The sequence below is a fragment of the Cuculus canorus genome, chromosome Z (assembly GCF_017976375.1).
Source record: "Cuculus canorus isolate bCucCan1 chromosome Z, bCucCan1.pri, whole genome shotgun sequence".
NCBI lineage: Eukaryota > Metazoa > Chordata > Aves > Cuculiformes > Cuculidae > Cuculus > Cuculus canorus.
In genome coordinates this window covers 65,694,328-65,715,092 of record NC_071441.1, presented here as the reverse complement: position 1 = coordinate 65,715,092, position 20,765 = coordinate 65,694,328, and the positions used below count along the sequence as shown (strand labels likewise).

General features: G+C 37.4%; 1 protein-coding gene across 9 annotated transcripts in view; it reads right to left on the bottom strand.

Moving 5' to 3' along the window:
- The window catches only part of PRLR (prolactin receptor), a 157,844-nt gene that overhangs the window by 90,939 nt on the left and 46,140 nt on the right, over positions 1-20,765 (bottom strand). The window contains exon 1 of one of the 9 annotated variants that reach the window (XM_054054328.1): positions 1,472-1,695. The exons of the other annotated variants lie outside the window; for them this stretch is intronic. The gene's annotated coding sequence lies outside the window, so the exon portion shown is untranslated. Of the gene's footprint in view, positions 1-1,471; positions 1,696-20,765 lie in introns of those variants that run through there. 9 annotated transcript variants of the gene reach the window in all.

Here is a 20,765-nt window from a genome sequence, read left to right as displayed (position 1 = left end):
AAAAGATGACTGTTCAGAGACCTGAACTATCCTTCTGAGCTCAATCCAATGCAAAACATTGCCCTGTCAAACCATCGTATCTTTCATAAGAAAATTTACTCTGGCAGATTTCCAGTGCAATTTTAGCAACGCAAAAACCGCTGAGATTACCTCTCAGTTTTTGCTCCTTGTTGCCTTTATACTAACTGCACTTCTCTTGATTTTGTTTTCCTCCAAGATCTGTAACTCCAAGCCAAACGAGGGCAGATGTTAGTCCTCGTGTCAGACTTCAGCTAGGCTGTACTTCACCATAGGGGACAGACACACATTTATGTCACAGACTCTGTAGAGATACTTGGTGCCACGAAGCAGGAATATGGTGCATGTGGGAAATGGCTGCATACATTACACATACATTCAAGCATTACTTATTGCTTAAACTTGTTTACTGCCTAGGCAATCCGTGTGCTTGCCCTGGGGAAGGGAGTGCCTAGTTCAGGTCAATAATAGCAAGTCTGCTCTCAAGAGAAGAAAACACCGGTAGCTGCAGCATAGCATTTCTACAGCAGAGAGCTGGTAATACAGGCGCAGAATCCATATGCTGTCTTGCAGGCTGCTGCGCTCTCTAGAGGGAACTCACAGCAAAGGAAACTGTATTCATTTCCCCTTCCCTACTCAGACTATTAATGAATTACCAGGTGACTGATGGAATAGTGAAAATATTACAGAGGACAATGGTACACAGTTTCAATAAAATGCAGGGAAAACTGGCTAAAAAGATGCTCTCAGGATCAAATCACAGTATTTTCTTCACTCTTTGCCAGCTCCGTGACCAGCTTTTCTTTTCTTTCCCTTCTCTCTGGGATCTCTGTTTCCCTTCAGCCTTCGACTGCCAGTCTGTGCCAGTACCAAAGAATTCTGAAGATAATAATACACAACATGATCTAGTAATGAGCAAATGTATACACAAATATATGACAGGGTAACGCAGGGACAGTAAAATAATAGCTAGGGAACATTAGGTAGCGGAAGATATGATGGCATATCATATGGGAGCTCCAGGAGGTTTATTTCCTCAACTAGCATATCTTCATTAATGAATGACATAAATATTTAGTGAACATAAATCACATAAATTGGTAACATAATGAGATCAGTATTACCAAGTGCATTAAAAATGCTTTACATAAATAAATGCAACCCTGAATATTGTTTCAAAAACACATATAGAAGGAGTGACATCTCTGTGTCCACCTTATCTCAGTATTTTAAAACAGACCACTGACTGACAAGTAAAATGCTTTTACTTTTTCAGAACATGAGCCATAGAATATTTAGCACACCATATTATGTTCAACTGATTTTACTTTTCTCCTAAGTTTTTAGTTTCTGCTAATAGAACTATAGTCTACTGTGTCCTTTATACAACAACACAGAATGCTTTAGCAGTCAGGTAAACGTACAGTAGGAACAGGTTTACTGCAGTACTTACTTTTGCCTGGTAATGAAAAGTATGTTGACCCATGTCAATTGATGAATGTTTCCTGAACAAGGACATGTAAATCCAGCATTTTGAAGAGTTTCATGTATAGTTAAGAAAAAATAAATCCAGAAAGAAATGGGGAGAGGAAAGACCCCAAAGTATAAAGATAAACAAAGAATAAGCCTGCAAGGTTTACAGCTCTGACTGCAAAACATTCAGCCTGGCAGCTCTAGGAGAAATACAACTCTGTGTACTTGTACATGCTCTCCCCATTAGAGGAGGAGTCAGTTTTGCAACACTTACGTTCCTTGCTGGAGGCAAAACAGTGATTCTCCTCAGCGCAAGCAATGTTTGGAGTGTGACAGCTTTAAAGGTAAGAGGTACACTCTGTAGTGTAGGAATGCATCAGCAAAAAAAGAGAATTTAAGCATCAGCTACATAATCTACAGGTTGTTGTGACTCCTTTTAAATGCAGATTGCCTAGGATATTTTTTAAATTTTTTTTTTTTTTTTAGGAAAAACTAATACTCCCTCAACATAAACTATAGTCATAATACCCTTTGTGCACTAGTAGCCCATGTTTTATATTCTGGAGTAGCAGAAAAAATATTTTTTTTTTTTACAACAGAATGAAAGTTGTTGGTTTTACATCAAAAAGCTGGCTAAACAGAAGAAAAAAGGTCTTTTTTTGTAATCTTGTTACCTTTTATGTGTAATTTGAAGAGTTTCAGATTATGTAATAGGGCTTTGAATTTTACTAACCTACTCAATTATTCACTGCTTATTCACCTCTACTTAACTGTAGACATTTTTACATATTCTTATTAATGCTTTCATTGAGCCACATTTTTGTCTTCTCTGTGTACATGCCAGTGAAGTGAATAGAAAATAAAAGGCATGGCTGTGTAGTGAAAATTCTTTTTCATAATGATGGATGGTATCTAGTCAAGGTCAGAACTGTTCACAAGTTGTAACCAAAAGGACATTCTGCAAGCTGCTTCAAAACAATCAGCAATGACACAGTTTCTTGGCAAGGCAGGCAAACATTTTCAAGTACAGAACACATACCTTGTGAGCTACCCACATAGAGATTATAAAACTTAAGGTGTATTTCTTCAGTATGGTTTGGGCTATACTAACTACCAGCTGCTGTGAAGAAGTCTCACTTTGCACCTCACCAGCATTGCTCCCTTCCATCCAGCCTATGTACTGTGTTATCCATCTGCCCCTATGTCTCCCTGCTAAGTGCAGGGAGATCAAAATGGGGAGAGTGAGGAGAGAGACAAGATCCTGCCTAGGGAAGAGATTTTCAAAAGGAAGGTGAATCAAGAACTACTGTCCAAACCATCGCTATTCTAATTTCTGTTAAGAGGACCATATAATGTTAAGATACGCATGCAAATTTTCCTCTCACCAAAATAGGCTTTATGCCCACACAATCTGGTTGCAGGGGAAAAAGAACTAAATCCCTAATCGATTAGTGAAAGACGAGTGATGACAGTTAAGGACTATCACTGAGATCAGTAACAACTATAACTTCAGACATTTATACCTGTGCTAACTCGTTTATAGCCAGCTGACGTAATGCAGCCTTGGTAACTGTGGCAGCAGGCAGTGAAGTGTGAGACAATTCTTAAATATTTCCCTGGGATTTTGAGTTAGTTTTTTCAGCTTTTAATGAGCACCATGTGCCTGTGGCTACACCAGCAGAAATAGTAAAGCCAGTCAGGCAAGTCTGTACGAACACACTCAGCCTCTGGTGGAATACTGCCAAGAAAAGACAACTGTGAACGGAGGAGCACTAGATTAAGAGAAATATTTTAAGATAGTAGTAAGATCTTGTACGCACAGAACATAGGTCACCCACATTCAAGAAAGATTCTTTCAAATTAGGACTGGTGAAAAGAAAGGTCAACAAGATGAGGTAAAGGCTCTAAAGGCTTCTATTAAAAAGTGACTCAACTCGTCTGGTTTAATGTTGACAATCTAAAGGTTGAAGTGAAAAATGCAACAGGCACTTACGTGTCCCTAAAGATAATGTACAGCTATAAATACAAAAGACAGTAAGCGCTGGGAAAGGACAGGAACTGTCTTAGGATAAAGTTAGGATAAAGAACAATGCTGGAGAAAACCCAAGAGGTAGAAAGAGAACACAAAATCAGGCAGTAAACTAAAAAGAGTATGAAAACCATAACAGTATGAAGAATTGAAGCAGAATTTAAATAGGGTAAAAAAAGCATAGCTACTTCTAGAACAGAGCTTGTCCAGTCTCTGAAAAGGATTATCAACTTCACTCATCCTATGTCATGTAACTGGTGTATCCACTTTAAGAATCTGGTTTAGGTCACCATCTTAAGCTGTCCCTATAGTCAACAGAGAAAAGTTCCACTGTGGCTGGTCTAGAAGCATGATAATTTCATTTCCAGGGATTGATCCATTTAGAGAAGTTTTTAGGCTTGTTGTTGGTTAAAATAAGCTATTAAATTCCAAACAGCAGTTCTTAACATCAACGCATCATTTATAGAAAGGAGGGTTTAGTAAATTAAGACAGTAAAGGCCTAACTTCATTTTCAATATAATCACATTTATATGAGTACAGCCTTACCAACTCTAGTGAAGTTATTCTGCATCAGAGCTCCATCAGACTTCTGACTTTTAGGCATAACAGAATTTCACTGCCCTCAAAAAGAGCAAATTAGTATCAAAACAGGAAGCACGTAGGATGGGTAGAAAGGCAGGAGAGAAGAGAAAAGTTGGGCAAACCAATCAAAGGAAGCAATAAGATTTCAGGAAGGGTTTACGTGTGAGAAGGATGCTAGAAGGAGCATGTGAGGCAGTGAGACTGAGCAGGCATACAAGAGGAGATTGCAATCTGTCTTTCCCTTTCCCACAGCCCTTATCTACCAAAAGACTCCAGTGTTCCTCAGAGGGTATCAGTTTGTGTATGGATTGTGGCTGTTTGTCCCTGCCCTCCTTCATGCCCTTCTCTGGAAAAAAAAAAAAGAAAAAGCAACTGAGGAACACAAACAGGCCAAGTCTCTGCTTTTAAATGTAGAGGAAAGGATACAAGAAATAAAAAAGGAATATGATTTCACAGAACTACAGAGAGAAGGATGTTTTCTTCTGCCTACTTTCCTTGCCATGACCTCTTCCAAAGAAGCAGCAGCCTCTGATGCAAATCTCTTTAGAGACAGACAAAATGCACTTACAGGACATTCATCATACACGAAAAGATATGTCAGGCACCATGGCTGCTCACTTACTCTCACATTAACCTCTGTGCCACAAAAGTCCTGTTCCTTTCCTTGTGACACAGCAGGTTCACTCCAGAAGGACCCTTATGTGCAGGATGCCCTTAGCCCACAGTGGCTACCGTTTTGATGGAACCGTTGCCTGTGCTATCTGAGAATGGCCATGACAGGCAGCTGCAAGTCCAGGGCATTCTGCATACACTCCAGGTCATCAAAAATACTCTCCTTCCCTGTTTCTCCTTCCCTCTGTGCCTAAACCATGCTGGCAACAGGCACTGCTTCAGGTACCCTGCAGCCACAGAGTCCCAGAGATCACAGGGGTGTGGCTGGTAGTGACATGAGCAAAAGGAATGGAGGACTTCCTGGTCCTGTGGATGTGATGCTTTTCCAGGGTAAGCTTGCCATGTTACTGTGGCAGGCTGGACTTCTGCCCGAAGTGAGGTCACTTCTTATCTTGTATGAAAGTCATCCTATAAACTAGAGATGAAGTATTCCATCTACCACACTTGTCATGCCTGGAGACAGTGCAATTCCTTACCTGCATCGCTATGATGGAGAAAACCGGACTCTTACCAAGTGAGGTACAATCATAGAATCATTAGATTGGAAAAGACCTTAGAAACCATCAACTCCAGCTGTACCGTCTACTACTAAATCATGTCCCCAAGTCATGTGAAGACCAAACTCACTCTAGCTGCGCTGAACAAAACTGAAAATATGATAAGACCTTAATGAATCAATGAAAAATTAAATTAAGCAGATCTAACAGCTTTACAGAAGTTGTTTCTGTAAGTTTACTTTTCGTTTTGAAATGATAAGCACAATTTTGTATTTACATAACTATAAGGAACATGCCTATCATCACTGAGAGCTGTTCTTCAGGAATCATCTTTGTCTCATGATGTCCAATACCTGCTGCATTGCCTGCTGTCAGCATTCGAAGGCCTGGAACACCTCCCCTATAGAGAAAGGTTGAGAGAGCTGGACTTGTTCAGCTTGGGGAAGAGAAGACTCTGGGGACACCTTAGAGCAGCTTCAAATGCTGAAAGCAGATGTACAAGAAAGATGAAGGAAACTTTTTAGCAGGGCTTATGACAATAGGACAAGAGGTAATGGTTTTAAACTAGAAGAGGAGATCTTCACAATAGATATTAGGAAATTTTTTTTTTAAAACTGAGTGTGGTGTAGTGAAACACTGGCACAGGTTGCCCAGAGGGGTGGTAGATGCCTCATCCCTGGAACATTCAAGGTCAGGTAGATGGGGCTCTGAGCAACCTGGCATAGTTGAAGATATCCCTGCTTCTGCAGAGGGGTTGGACTGGATGACTTTGATGGTCCCTTCCAAACCAAACCGTTCTATGATTCTCTGATACATTTTTTAATACAGACTGCATATTACGTGCAACATTGTCTAATTCAGCCTTGTATCACTTACCCTATGAACACCTGTATATTCAGCTGTACAAGGCTGGCACATTCAGCTGAGTTTATCTGTGGATACAGATAACCTAATTCTGTTTTCTTGGGATCATTGTACAATGTGGCAGCTTCCTACTTCATTAAGTAAAATTCATAAATGTTCCTATCTCTTTTAACTGTAGACTTCTAGCAAACTCGTTGCTTTCAGGGATGCCTTCATAGAGTATCTCATTCTCCCACGGCTGGCCCATAGTTTAATGATTAGAATGTAATAATAGTTTAATTATTAGAACATAACTGGAACATGATGGAAAGAAGAGGAATCATAACCACTATCTGTATTTTGATTCATTGTTATATTTCTGTGTCAAAAACTCTCTCTTCCAATTTAATCACACAGAGAAATCAGTAAAGTCTATCTATTGTGTAGAAATATGTTTTCTTTTCATGGGAACATTCATAAAAAATATGGTATTCATTGTGACTGACTTTTTTTGTTTAAATTATAAGTATCACAACAGCTTGGTTGGTGTGAGAAGCACATATGCAAATACTGATTTAACAAATTAAGATCTAACTGATAGACAATGATGCCAGAACACAAAGCAGCACATATACAATAACATGTAGCAGTAGTAAGTGACAGACCAGCCAACCCTTTCAGAGTTTAACTGTTTTCATGTCTTTCATCTTAAACTAAAGTTACACTGTCAAACAATAAGTAATTTCTTATTGAATATTTTTATGGTTCCAAAAGGCTACATACATCTCTAAACCAGAAAGCATTTTTGCAAAACTCGACATCTAATTAACACAGCATGTCCAACAGAATCACATGCTGTCTGAAAAAATGAACAGGAAAAGACATGGTAATAAAAATGCGCTTTCAAAGGACTTGTCTCCCAGTTATTTACAATGTCTCTTAAATAGATTCAGTCTCCTAAAATATCCTAAGCAATAATCCCATCCATTATTGTAGGGTAGATACAGCTTTTTAAGATACAAACCACAACTTACATGATTGTCTTACAGCACTAGCTGTAAAAGTGTCTTTTCTCCATTGTCCTCCTATTTTCACTTTTTAGACTCTTCAAATGCAGAGGTGTTAGAACTCTGTCTCAAGGTGCTTGCTCTCTAAATAAATCAGAAATTGTTGAAGTAGATTAAATGTATGTGAAATATGTAGGAGGCAGAACCATGTAACAATGGTAAGATTCCTTGTGACTGTAATCTGTTTGATTAAGAACTTGGCCTAATGTACTTCTCCATGCTGTTCTATCAATGGCCATAAGTGAAGCCCTATGGCCAAGAACAGTGACTCTTGTGTGATGTTTAAATTAAACTGTGCATACAGTGGAATAGCTATTAAAGATGTCCTCTGATGTGTGTCTGGATATATTAGTGTTCCTTGCTCTCCTCCCTAACTTCTGGGACTGATAATTGTGCTATCCAACAAAGCTGAAAAATCTTTTGCCTTTTATATTAGGAGTTTTCCAAGTCATGTCATACAATATGATATAACATATAACTACATATATACATAAAATATATCATATTATGAGATAGATGTATAGTAGAAGAAAACTCTCCCTTAAGAATTATTTCCAATAAATACGTTGAATCCAGTAAGAAATGGGAAACAAGGCTCACTTCTAAAAAATATAATGCTATTCAGAATAATCTTATCTGGTAACTAAGAATGAAACTGCTTACTCTGAATAATCCTTGTACAGAAGAAGGTAGGTGAGCAGTATTTCATTGTCGATTGAGCACTCTTTATCTTAACAACAAAGCTGCTATATTTTGCCTTAACTTGAATGACTAATAAATTTATAAAAGAGAAATACATATTTACTTGAGATTATTCTCTTTCCCAAGTAAAATCTATTGCTATTGTTGGAGAATAGGTATTGAACCAGATGGACCCTTCACTTCATCTGACCCAGTATGACTGTTCCTCTAACAGTACTTAGCAGAGTTTAAATTAAGAAATGTCAACAACAGGATGTATGATGCATCTTTTTGTCCCATATATGGACATTTTCAGAACTCTTCCTTGCAGTGAGTCTGGAGGAAAAGGTATCTGCCATCATTAACGACCTGATCTTTCAGAAACCAGTGAAACCAGTGATTTGGCCCCCAAATTGGAAATCTGGAAATAGTTCCCTCCTATCACTTAATTATTTTCAACCAAAATAGTTTATTTGTTATTCAGGATTATCTGGAGGGACCGATTCACATTTTGACCAGAATCAAACTTTTTAGTCAGAAAAAATCACGTAAGGACTATCAGCATGCTAAAAGCATTCTAGCTGATGAGTTTAATACTGACATAACTACTAATAGTTAATCATTACTTAGGTGTCCGTCTCTTTGTTCTGTTTGGGGTTTTTTTTTGTTTTGGTTTGGTTTGCTTTTTTTTCCTTCTTCGTGCACTTTGAGTGATGAGCATAACTGCAATAAAAACCAGCTTGTCCATAATGATGATATTTGTCTCTCTCCTTGGTAATGACTAACTTTTCTTGCTAAGATTCAATTGAGCTTTGCATGTCCCAGTGTGTTAACAAAAATATAAATAGTTGTTATACTTAATTCATGTTTTTAACTGATGCTCTTCTGTTGTAATAGTTCAAAACTGGAGGAATGTTTTGTAAGCAGGGTATCTCTACTTTGACTTTGAGCTTTTTTAGCATATTAATATGAAGAGTTAAATTCTGCAAAAAGCAAAGACAGCCAGGCATCTGAAAACTAGCAATGAAAATGGCTGTGACAATTTCTTACAAACCACACACTGAAAAGAAGGAATTAACACATGGAACTTTACAATGACACAGGCTGAAGAGGCAGATTTTGGAGACTGGAAAAACAGTAACTTCAGATAATTTTCTCCAGCTATGAGTGAGATGTAACAAACTACTTAGAAAAACTTCTGCAGAAAGCAAAATACAAAATAAAACACGTGGCAAATAAACAATATAATGTACAGACAAAGCACTTTGACAACTAGAACTTGGATAGGAATTATATTTGTTTTCTTGGTACTTGAGCTGTAATATCCCAGTTAAGATTGCCTATCTGCAGGGACAGCAGCTGTTTATTATATTTTATTGTTTTCTCTAATCTAAAATAAGAACTTCTATTGAATGTACATGCCTTGTTCTTTGTGCATAACAATAAATGGCTTTTTCAACAGAACTACATATTTGGAAAAAAACCTCCATAAATACTTAAAAAGTATGGGCAAAATCACTAAAAATACAAAGCCTTGTAAGATTATTTATTAATCACTCTCAGAAAGAAGTAGAAATAATAATGCTAATTTTGTCTCCTCATGCTGTTTCTCATGGAAGTATTCCTGCTAAGATTAAGAAACTACCATCACAGAATTACAGAAAATGTTGTGCACACAAAATAAAGTGTAAAGGCAGGAAAACCAATTTCTTCAAATAAAATTTTTGCTATTTTCCCCTAAGTCCGTTTAAGCACCCATTTGATAAAATCTATAATCAACCTTCTGACTTAAGGAGGAGAATGATAGAGGGTAAGTCTCTAATTTCTCCTGAGCCAATGGAGACAGGCACCTTCAAAAGCTGCTGAGATGGAGACTTCCACAGCCCCTTTAGCTAACCCAACCCAGGGTTTAACCACTCTATTTTTTTTTACATCCAATATAAATTTCCCTTGTTGCAACGTCTGACCACTGCCTTTTCCCACTATACACTTCTTGGAAGAGTCTGGCCTTTCAGGTAGTTGAGGCATGTAACTAGATTCTCCATTAACCTTCTCTTCTTCAGGCTAAACAAACCCTACTGCCTCAGCCTTTCCCTGCGTCATGCGCTCCAAACCAGTAACCATCCTGGGGCCTCTGCTCCAGTTTGTTGGTATTTCTCTTGTACTGGTGAACACAGCGGTGCAGATGCAGCTATCCCCCCGCTGAAATGGCACACTGCAGTTGTCTGTTTCAAACTGTTGGCTCATATTGAATGTGGCATCCATTGCAGACCCCAAGTCCTTTTCAACAGCTACTCTGCCAACTGGTTCCCATTTTATACTGATGGATGAGTTACTCCATCTTAGATACAGAACTACAGAAGCCTTCTTTTGGCACACTCCTCAAGTTTACCAAGCATCCTCTGGGTTGAAACTCTGCCACTTGTCCTTTCAGTCTGATCTCATTCCCTACTTCACTACCTTTGGCAAATTTGCTAATGCTGATGTGTCATCACTCAGGTCACTGATGGAAGCAGACCACCACTAGATGGTCAGAAAGTAAAACTAGCTCTGGAAATAGGGGCAAGAAAGCTACACTGTCTACAAATTCCACCTAAGCTACAGCTATTAGATGTTCCTAATGGAAGAAAAGCTCACATCTGCAGATTAAACACTCCTAATCATATTTGGATATGCCCAGCTATGTGCTGAGGTAACTTCTGGTAGAGAAGTTAAGCACCTATGCATTACAATGATGAACAGCAGATGACCACATTCCCTGTATGGATTTAGACGAGCTTCAGGAGCTAATGTCCGAGATGGGCAAGAATCTAGATGACAGCATTCCATTTACTGGGTATAAGAAGGTAGAAAAAATAATTCCCAGGTGCTCAGGGTCAGTAAGTGAGAGTGTATAAGACCAACTCAAATGACCTGAATTGGGTTTAGGTGCTCAATACCTGAGAAAATCTATACACAAACATTACAGAATTCCTATGATAATAGTTCAAAACAGTGTTTCATCATTATGCAGACCTTTTGGTTTCTAGAACTGTAGCTTACTGTTATAAAAGAAGATTATTTTACTACTGATTCTTTCCTTGAGAATATTTTCTGTTTCTCATTTTAAAAATCTTTTCATAGCTTCTCACTTCAGGATGGTAAAGCTAACAGCCCAATAGCCTAATCATTTCAGTAGGTCTGTTGCACAGACAAGAGAAGAGGTTTTCATCCTATGTATGTCAAAATGGCAGAAGAAAATGAGTTATAATTATGTAGGGACACACTCTCATTTTCAAATACAGATTGCCATCTCAGGTTTCACTCTTCAATTCCCATGTGTGCTAAGTTATGCTGCTTTTCCAGTTCTACATAATCTTGCAGTATTGCACAATCAATCAGAAGCTTTCTTACAAAGATAAGTGAGAGTCCTTGTGAAAAGCTTATCTGCTGCAGAAGATGATTTAATTGTAGAGAATTAAAATATTGGTTTCATAGCAAAACCCTTTGTTACTGTTAGTTTGCTGATCTGCACAGATAAATAAATGGAGACAAAGACATGAACGTAGTTCTGTGATAGGTGTGCTCCTTTGTTACAATACACAGCTTTATATTCATAGTCTTATAATATTTTTTAATAACTGCAACACATTCTGTTCTAAGCACCCTTTATAGCAGTATTTGTGCAGTATTTGACATACACACACTACTTCATTAGCAGACAGATGATTACATGAAGTTATTGATGTCTGACATTGTCTGACTTCTCCTCTTACCTATATACACAAGAGACAGGAAACAATTTTCAAATGGAAGATCTAAAGTTTAGGCCATGTCATGCTTTGGGAGGAATTTAGGGGCCACTAAGCTTTTGGAGAATTTTCAGTTTGTTGTTTGATTTTTTGTAAAGCAAAAAGCCAGCCTGTAGAATGGAGTAGAGTTTTTAATTTTACACAATGAAGCACAGAGCACAGTTGACATGCTGAGGTCCCTTTAACCACTCTTCTCTTCTAAGGTATAATCAAGTGTACCAAAGTAATTTATAAATAATATTTCCCTAACCTGTTCTCAAAGATAGCTAGTAATAGAGGTTCTATATTTCCAAGCAATGTTGCAGACAGTATCCCCTTCTTGAAAAAGCCTGCCTTTTAATATGATTTTAAGGCATTCGATACAGACATTTACAGTTGAAATTGTTTATCTTAAATTATTGCACCCAATACTTAAATATATAGTCTACATATCTATGTACTTAATTCACAGGCATAGGGAAGTACGTATCTATGTCAATTTGTAAGTCTACTTTTACAAGTGTAATATGCAAATGAAGAGCAATCCGCAGAAAATCTGCATTTTTACCTATACAGAACTGCTCTCATTCATCATTTGTGGCTTAAGTACATGAATTCATTGTCTGGAGTAATCTATTTAAAATGGTTCAGAAATAATGCCATGGAAAATATCTTTACTACTAGTTAGTACTGGTGGGAGCTCTCATTCAAATCCTGGTATTACTAGGCTATAATACTGCCTTGCCACACTTTGCCACACTTTGACAGTATGGCAATATATGAGGTCTGAATCATTGAATCATGGAATGGTTTGGGTTGTAAGGGGCCTTAATGATCATCTAGTTCCAACCCCACCATGGGCAGGGAATGTATGGTCTATGATGTATGTTAGTAGCACATTGTTGGTACTACCTCTGCCTATGGCAAATTCCTGATTGTGAGTTTTTGCTTTATTACATGATCCTTCCACCTATTTATCTTTCATATATCCTTGTTTCCTCACATAATCCTTGTATACTTAATAACAAATCTTGTTATCAACAAGGTTATTAAAAGTGATCAAATTTTCACCTTTTTGCTTTGATCAGTACTAAGTGGTTTACAACTTCTGTACACCCAATTCTGCCATCACTGAAAACCGAAAAACCCAAACACGCCCTGGGCAGAATTCTGAGTGAAACAATCTGAACACTGAGTAAACATAGGGAAAAACATTAGGCCTTGCGGAAAAAACAAGGCTAAAGCACACTAGAAAATATGTAAAAGCACAAAAATAAAGACAGATGATACCTGTGCTCTTTAGTATACAGTCTAAGATAACCACAACTGTTTAGAATATTGCAGGTGGTACTCACTGCATTTCTGTGGACAACAGCAATTTTTGCTGCATTTTACTTTATTTTCTGCTTTGAGTCAAGACATTTAAGATATTGTACAGAAAATTTTACTGGATATTTTTATTATATAAAAAAAGTCAATTGTGTCAAAACAAAAGAGAGACATTGCACTATGACTTGAAATAAGCAGGGAAAAATAAGGGGGGCTTCTCATAATCTAGGAATGATGCTAAAGGAAGTAAAATTTGATGTAGGAAAATGAAGACCAAAACATTATATACCTTCAAATATTGAAAAACTTTCGCCAGTGCTTCTACTGAATTTTGAACTTTACCCTAAGAATCATAGAAAACAGGGTCAGAAACAGCCCTAAGACAGCATCGCATCTCTCCAATACTAAAGCTCTTTCTCATTCCTGAAAGACATTTTTTGTAACCTACTTTTAGTGATTCAGTGATGGATTTCAGCATTCTGCCAAGAAATCCACATTTTTTTTTTAAAAAATCTGCCTTCTCCGTAACCTTCCTAAATTCTCTCTTGAAAGTCCTCTCATTTTCTTGGCCTTCTCCTAAGTGGCAGGGGACAGGACAAGGGGGAATGGCCTCAAGCTCCGCCAGGGGAGGTTCAGGCTGGACATCAGGAAAAAATTTTTCACAGAAAGCGTCATTGGGCACTGGCAGAGGCTGCCCAGTGAGGTGGTTGAGTCACCTTCCCTGGAGGTGTTTAAGGGACGGGTTGATGATGTGCTAAGGGGTATGGTTTAGGGAGTGTTAGGAATGGTTGGACTTGATGACCCAGTGGGTCCTTTCTAACTTGGTGATTCTATGATTCTATGATTCTATATCACCTCTTCTGTAATTTGGAACTATTACTGTTCTGATGGTGTACCACAGACAGAGAACAGATTAACCTGTTCCTTTTTGCAGTGCTTTTAAGTATTTGAAAATCGTTATCATATTCCTCTGCTGTTGTCCTTCTATCTTATCTTCTCAAGATCAAATATTTCAAGATCTTGCCCTGTCCTAGATTTCTCTGGTTTTCTGACTAAGCTTGCTGCTTTCTTCTAGATTCTCTGAAATTACTCCACCTCTTCTTGAAAGAAAACACTCAAAGAATTAATGAAATACTTCAATTTAGCCATTAACATTGCTGAAGAGTTGAAGGAAAAATACAGATCTTATGACTTGTACCCCTCTTCATATCCAGCACAATTCTTGCCCTTTACACAAATCATAGTTCTTCCAAGTAACCGAGGAAGTAGCCCTATGTCTAACTTAGATAAGACACACTTATCTGTAACGAATAACTGAAATATAAGGCAAAACATAAAGTCTTTGTTTTGCAAACAAAACATGGTTTCAATGTGGAAATGGATTTCATATTCAGATACTTATGTGAAACACACCAGACAGTATGCAAAAGGCTTAACACTAGCTCAGCTTGGGATCTGCTGTAGTATATGGTTCTTTTTATTTTTTCAGAATTAGTATTTAGTTGTTCCCCATCCTATGGTTATTTTGTCTTACTTAGATGAATAAGTTTCCATCCTTTCTTGTTATATTGTCTCTTATTTTTTCATAACATGATTTCAATTTTTAAATTACCTACCATTGCAGCTCCACTACACCAGTTTTCTTTCAATTGTTTACTTTTTAAGTGAATGTTAAGTGATGTTAACAAAAATCCTGAATAGTACTGCATACGGGAGAGATGCATATAGAACCCCAATTGATACGGGCTTTTGATATTGGACCATTGATAGCTGTGTCTGGTTTGATATTCCATCTAGTTTGTTTTCAGCCTAACAGAAATTAATCTTAAGCATGCTTCCCTGCTAGCATGTGGTATAGCATTGAAAGCTTTATTAAAATCAAGATATGTAATATCTACTGTTTTTATTTCTATAAGGCCTGCTGCCCACTCACAGAGGGAAATCAAACTGGTTGGACATTATTTGTTCATTACAAAGCTGTCAAGTTACTCACCTCCTTGTTCCCCTCATGAAGTTTATGGGTAAGTACATTGAGTAGATTGTTCTATTTCTCTCCTTCAAAATGAAACTGACACCATTAGCTCTCCCTTTTGGTATCAATAGCATTCAGTAGCTCACTGAGGCTGACTTCTTTAATGAAAGCTAATTAAAATCTTCAGTCTTTCCACTTGTTAGAGAACTAAAATTTTCTTGGTCTTTCTGTTATTTATTGTACCAGAGAGATAGTTCACATTTTCCAAATTGTTCCTCTTTAGTTACACCTTATTTCCTGTCTTGTTCTTGGGAAAGCCAACAACTTTGGTTTGTAAGAAAAGCAAGAGCTTATGCTACTAGTAAGTCAAGAGAAACTCACTCCTATACAAAGGATTTAAACAGGCACTACACCCAGGAAGACAAATGTGCTGTATTAAAATGATCCTTCGAGTGAAATGATAGGCAAGGTATGTAAAGATCTCCTTAAGGAAAAGAAATATACTACACAGCAAAATGTGAAAAGACTCTCTGACAATATTTACTACAGTGACTAAAACAAGGTCAAGGCACAAGATCAAGTATTAGCATGTGTCTGACCATACTGTTTAACAGTTAGCTGGTCCACTTTTAGCTTGCCCAAATCAGTACTCCTCCTGAGGGTGCACAGGAGCATTTGGAAAGTAGCATGAATCAGTTATTGCTCACAATAGACAATGTGGGACAAGGCCGTACTGTTTTGGAGCGGGTTCAGCTATATGGATATGGAATGTTTGGTGCCACATGTTCCTATGGCTACAGGATTTTTCATTCATTTTGTGTACTGGTATAGACACAGCCACTAACTTCAGTCTAATTTATCAGTGGTCTGTTTTATTCTCATTGCTCCAAGTGTTCTGGACTTGTCTGAGTTTTTCTGGGTTTAATATGATTCTTTTCTATTCATCTGTTGCCATTTGACCTAGCTTCTGCTTTCTTTGCGCTTACTTCTTACATTTGAAGTCAAACAAGAACTTATAATATATTTGGTCTTTTGCTTTCTACATTGTATATCATCTGCTTTGGAGGAACGTGTAATTGGTATAACAGTATATACTGTATTTAAGGTGATACCTCTTTTCCTTTAGTCTTTTCTTAGAATTACCTCCTGTGAAATACTACATACTAATTTTCAGAGCTGAATTCTGCTAATTTGGAATCTGATGGTTTTAATTTGCTGTATTCCTTTCATCAAAGCTATCAGGGTAGTTAAAATCCTTTACTATCACTAGCAATGGTAGACGATTCTACTAGTGGCTCATTAAGAAGTTTTTTTTCTTAATCTTTCTAGGTTATTGTGTTTACTAGACCATCACCATAACTGCCTATGTTTTTATCCCCTTTAAAAACTATCCAGAAATTTCAGTACATTTATTTGCCAGTGTATTACAGACTCCAGACCAACAGTCCAAGCAAACATCACTGAGCCTCTCCTATATCTATTTATATAGTCAGTACAGAAAGTACAATCAGCCTGTTATGAACTGATGTAGCAGAGAATCAGTAGGACAATTAATATGTATTACTATAAAACAGCATAGTAATGCAGCAAAATCCAGATGGTTTTAAAATATTTTAAGTATAAAAGAAACATGAAAGCACATTCTGTACATATACATAAAATAAAGTATACAGTTGGAGAATTTACCAAAATAAAAAATAGTTTGAAAACCATAAGGAAGAAACAGCTAGAACAGAAAAAAAACATGAAAAGGAAAGGACTCTGATCAATATCTCTCGGTAAACCTCTCAATGAATTGTATGCTGCCTGCTTGCAGCATTAACTCTTCAGCACAGAGATCTCTGTCTCTGCATGTCTAAAAAATTCATAAACTATATCAGTAAATTATACTTCCATGTTTTTAAAGTGGTTCTTGATGCTGTGATGGAATCCTGCTGGCTCTTGAACCAGAAAAATAACTATTTTCAGAGTTGTAGTTATTTTCCATTACAGATCAACCAAAATGATTGGCCCAGAATTGAATTATTTTACAGGAACATTACTTGGAGGCTGATAGGTATCTATCCTTTACTAAATCATGACTGGTATTACTTACAACATTGCTTTGTACATTTACTTTGGTAATGTACATATCTAAAATAAGCAGTGCAAAATTCAGAGGTCTTGTTTTGTTTCTCAGTCATGATTCCACAGAGATTGTGATACAGTATTCAACTGCTGAGATGATGATGAAAATGAAACATTTCATAATATATTTGCTAATATACTAGAAAGCATAATTGATTGGTAAGTAATTCACACCCACTGAAACGGAAAAGGACATTAAAAAATTTAGGAAAATGTTGTTTTCTAAATGTCCCTGTAAAAGTAGTCAAACTGATTCATGTTGAAAGTAGATGAAATACATGATATTCCTTTTTCCTCAAATCCTGAAGTTATTGCAGAATTCAACAGAGAGGACAACAGCATTCAAGAAGTGCACATTAGTGGTGATTTAAAACCACATTCCATATTACTCAGATGCTAACAATGTCCTATCAAATTTTGCACTATATATTAGCTGAATATGTCCACACTTGTAAAAAGTGTGTACTTAGGAACGTGTGTACTTAGGAACATTCCTGGACACTGGAACCTGATTGCCTATACCGTTAAATTGTTGGAGTGGGCCCTGACACAGATTTGGTCCAAGTTTTCTATTAGTCTCTCAAAGAACTGCATAACTGGATATAAATCTGAAGTTCGCATGAGGGACTAATCACAGTAGGTAGTCTGCCTGCAACTACAGTGTTTTGCAGCACAAGACCATTTGGAAGTATGGACAAAGAATATTTCATGTAAGTTGGCTTCCGAGCCAGTATTCCTGAGCACACTTAATTTACTAAAAAAGATGCAGCCATAATGACTGCCTGGCAGAAAGAAATTATGACACTTTTCAGTCACAGGAAGCCTATTGATTTTGTACATAAAGTACACGTAAGAAAGAATAAACAAGTATTTCACTTCTGTAAGAATATGTTATGACTAGTAAGCTGTAAGTGGTGTTTTATACAACATAAAGCTGCATATGCTAATAAAGTATGATAATTTGTAAGACATGATACTCAACTGCCTGTTGCTTAGGGACACGGTTTAGTAGTGTAATTGGCAGTGTTAGGTTAAGGGTTGGACTTAATGGTTTTAAAGGTCTTTTCCAACCTAAACAATTACGTGATTCTTTGATTCTGTTATTTTACACATTTCAAGAAGGTAACCTTCCTAACTGTCCAAATGCTTATTTGGTAAAATTGAGCTAAACAATTAAGAGGGCAGCAGAGAATACTGTGTGAATTTTAAGAATGTCACTGTTTGGTTTTCTTCTTTTCCCTTTGTACGCTTAAGCAAAGTCTCTTTAATTCTAAAGCTGCAGAGGTGGGGGATGGAGAGGAAGGGACTATTCCTTGAGCCTTATGTTCATTCCTGCTATTTGCAGTTTGCATTTGACTGCATGCTAAAGGGATGAGATTAAGAGAATACCCTCAGTGCTCTAATATGTACTCTAATACGGTCGAACCTAATAATCTGATTATAGAATGAGCTGTGCACTTCTCAGGACTCATACAGTAAATACTGCATGCAAACATGCACATATATGCATATCACTATAAGAAAAACTTTGCCTCAGTACTTCTGATACCTTTAATTGACAGGCAAAAGTATTACTACTATATTCTTAGTAATCCCTAAAATTTTTGGGGTCTGACAAACATACCACATTGTCCCTCAGATAAAGACCCTGATTGATTCCATCTAACTTTAGTCATATAACACAGACATATACATTGTAAGTATACACTTTTTAAGAGTGAAGTGGGCAAATTATTTAAAGGAGCTGAGCCATCCTTAGCACCCTTTAAAATCATTCCAAGCACCATTCAATGTTTATTTACATTTATGTAAGGGAAATCTGATTAATTTTTCTCAGAAGAAAACCACTCTTTCCTGAAAAGCCTCCTTATCAAATACACAACTTGTTTGGGTATTAAATAAAACAACAGGAAAGGCCACAGAAAATGCTAAATCTATAATGTATGCATAATAGGTCAGTCTATTAACAGCTGCAGTGTTGATATAACTGGTATCTGGACTTCTTTACCTACATCACTGTGTCTCTAAGAGCTGGATTTTATGGTATTTTGTAAAAGGAAAAAGATTTGGGATTGGATTTTTTTAGCTCTTAAAGAATTATTGAGGAATTCAGAAGTTCTGTTCTTCTAGCTTCATGTTAAAGGTAAAATTGCAGGCAGTCTCAAACGACACTTGCAAATGATGATATTGCATGAGATAAGGCAATGAAAGTCAGGGAACTGAAAGAAAACGTGTTTGTCTTTTGACATTAGGAGAGCTGGTGATTTTTAAAGAAACCCAGCCTGATGTATTAGCTGACATATGCTAGACAACGTGTCATTTAACACGTATTAACTAATTAAGATAAACACCAGGGAGCTTTGGCTTCAACAAGATTACTTCAAAGGTTAAAGTCTTTCTCAGTGGAGTCAAAACTTTCAGTAAAGTCATCTTTGTTTGGATAAAAAAACACCCTCAATTCAAATCTGACAATATAAATACATGTCTGAGATTGATTTACATTTTTATTAAAGTAACTTCTTATTTCTGCTAGAAAACAGAAATAGAAAAATACCTTTAAAATTACTAGTGCAGAGTCTAATTCAGATTGTGTTTTAGAAATGTTAACTGTTAGCTTGTTGGAACAGAGAAATGCGTAGAAAGATTATAAATGCAAGATCTTGAGATACATTCAACCCTAACACCAAACAAAGAAATAAAAAGGGAAGTTTTGATTTTGGCTTTTTATTATACTTTCTTCATTTGTAGTCTATTTTTATACTTCTATTTGGGCATTCAATTGTTCATAAAGTTCTAATATCTTAATATAGGCAAGATAATGCCTCTAGTGTGGGAAATAAGAGGAATTAGAGATGTATTTATGCCTTCAGGGCTATGGTCTTATTGGCATCACAGAGACATGGTGGTATGGATCCTGTGATTGGAGTGTTGGGATGGAGGGATACTGGCCATTTAGGAAAGACAGCAGGGGAGATGAGGAGGGTGTGTTGCCCTCTATGTCAATGGCCAGTTGGAGTGCATGAAGCTCCACCTGGGGATGGATGAAGAGCTGACTAAGACCTTATGGGTCAGCATTTAAGGGAGGGCAGAGACGAGTGATATTATAGTGACGGTCTGCTACAGGCCACTGGATCAGGAAGAGCAAGTAGATAAGACCTTCAGTAACCAGATAGGAGCAGCCTCATGTTCACAAGCCCTGGTCCTCATGGGAACTTCAACCACCCTGATATCTGTTGCAGGGACGACACAGCAGGGCATAAGCTGTCCAGCAGATTCCTCTGATGCGTTGATGATAACTTCTTTCTCCACGCAATAGAGGAGCCAAAGAGGAGAAGTGCTATGCTGGACCTTATTTTCACTATTAAGGAAGGGCTGGTGGGGAATGTGAAGTTCAAGCGAAACCTTGGCTGCAGTGACCACGACATTGTGGACTTCAAGATCTCTAGGGCAATGAGGAGGGCACACAGCAAGCTCATCATCCCAGACTTCAGGAGAGCAGATTTTGGCCTCTTCAGGGATCTGCTTGATACGGTAACATGAGATAAAGGTCTGGAGGGGAGAAGGGCCCAAGAAAGCTGGTCAATATTCAAGAATCACCTCCTCCAAGCTCAAGAGTGATGCATCCCAACAAAGAAGAAGTCAAGCAAAATGCCAGGAGGCCTGCACAAAAAAAGACTGCAGAGCATGGAAGCAAGGGCAGGTAG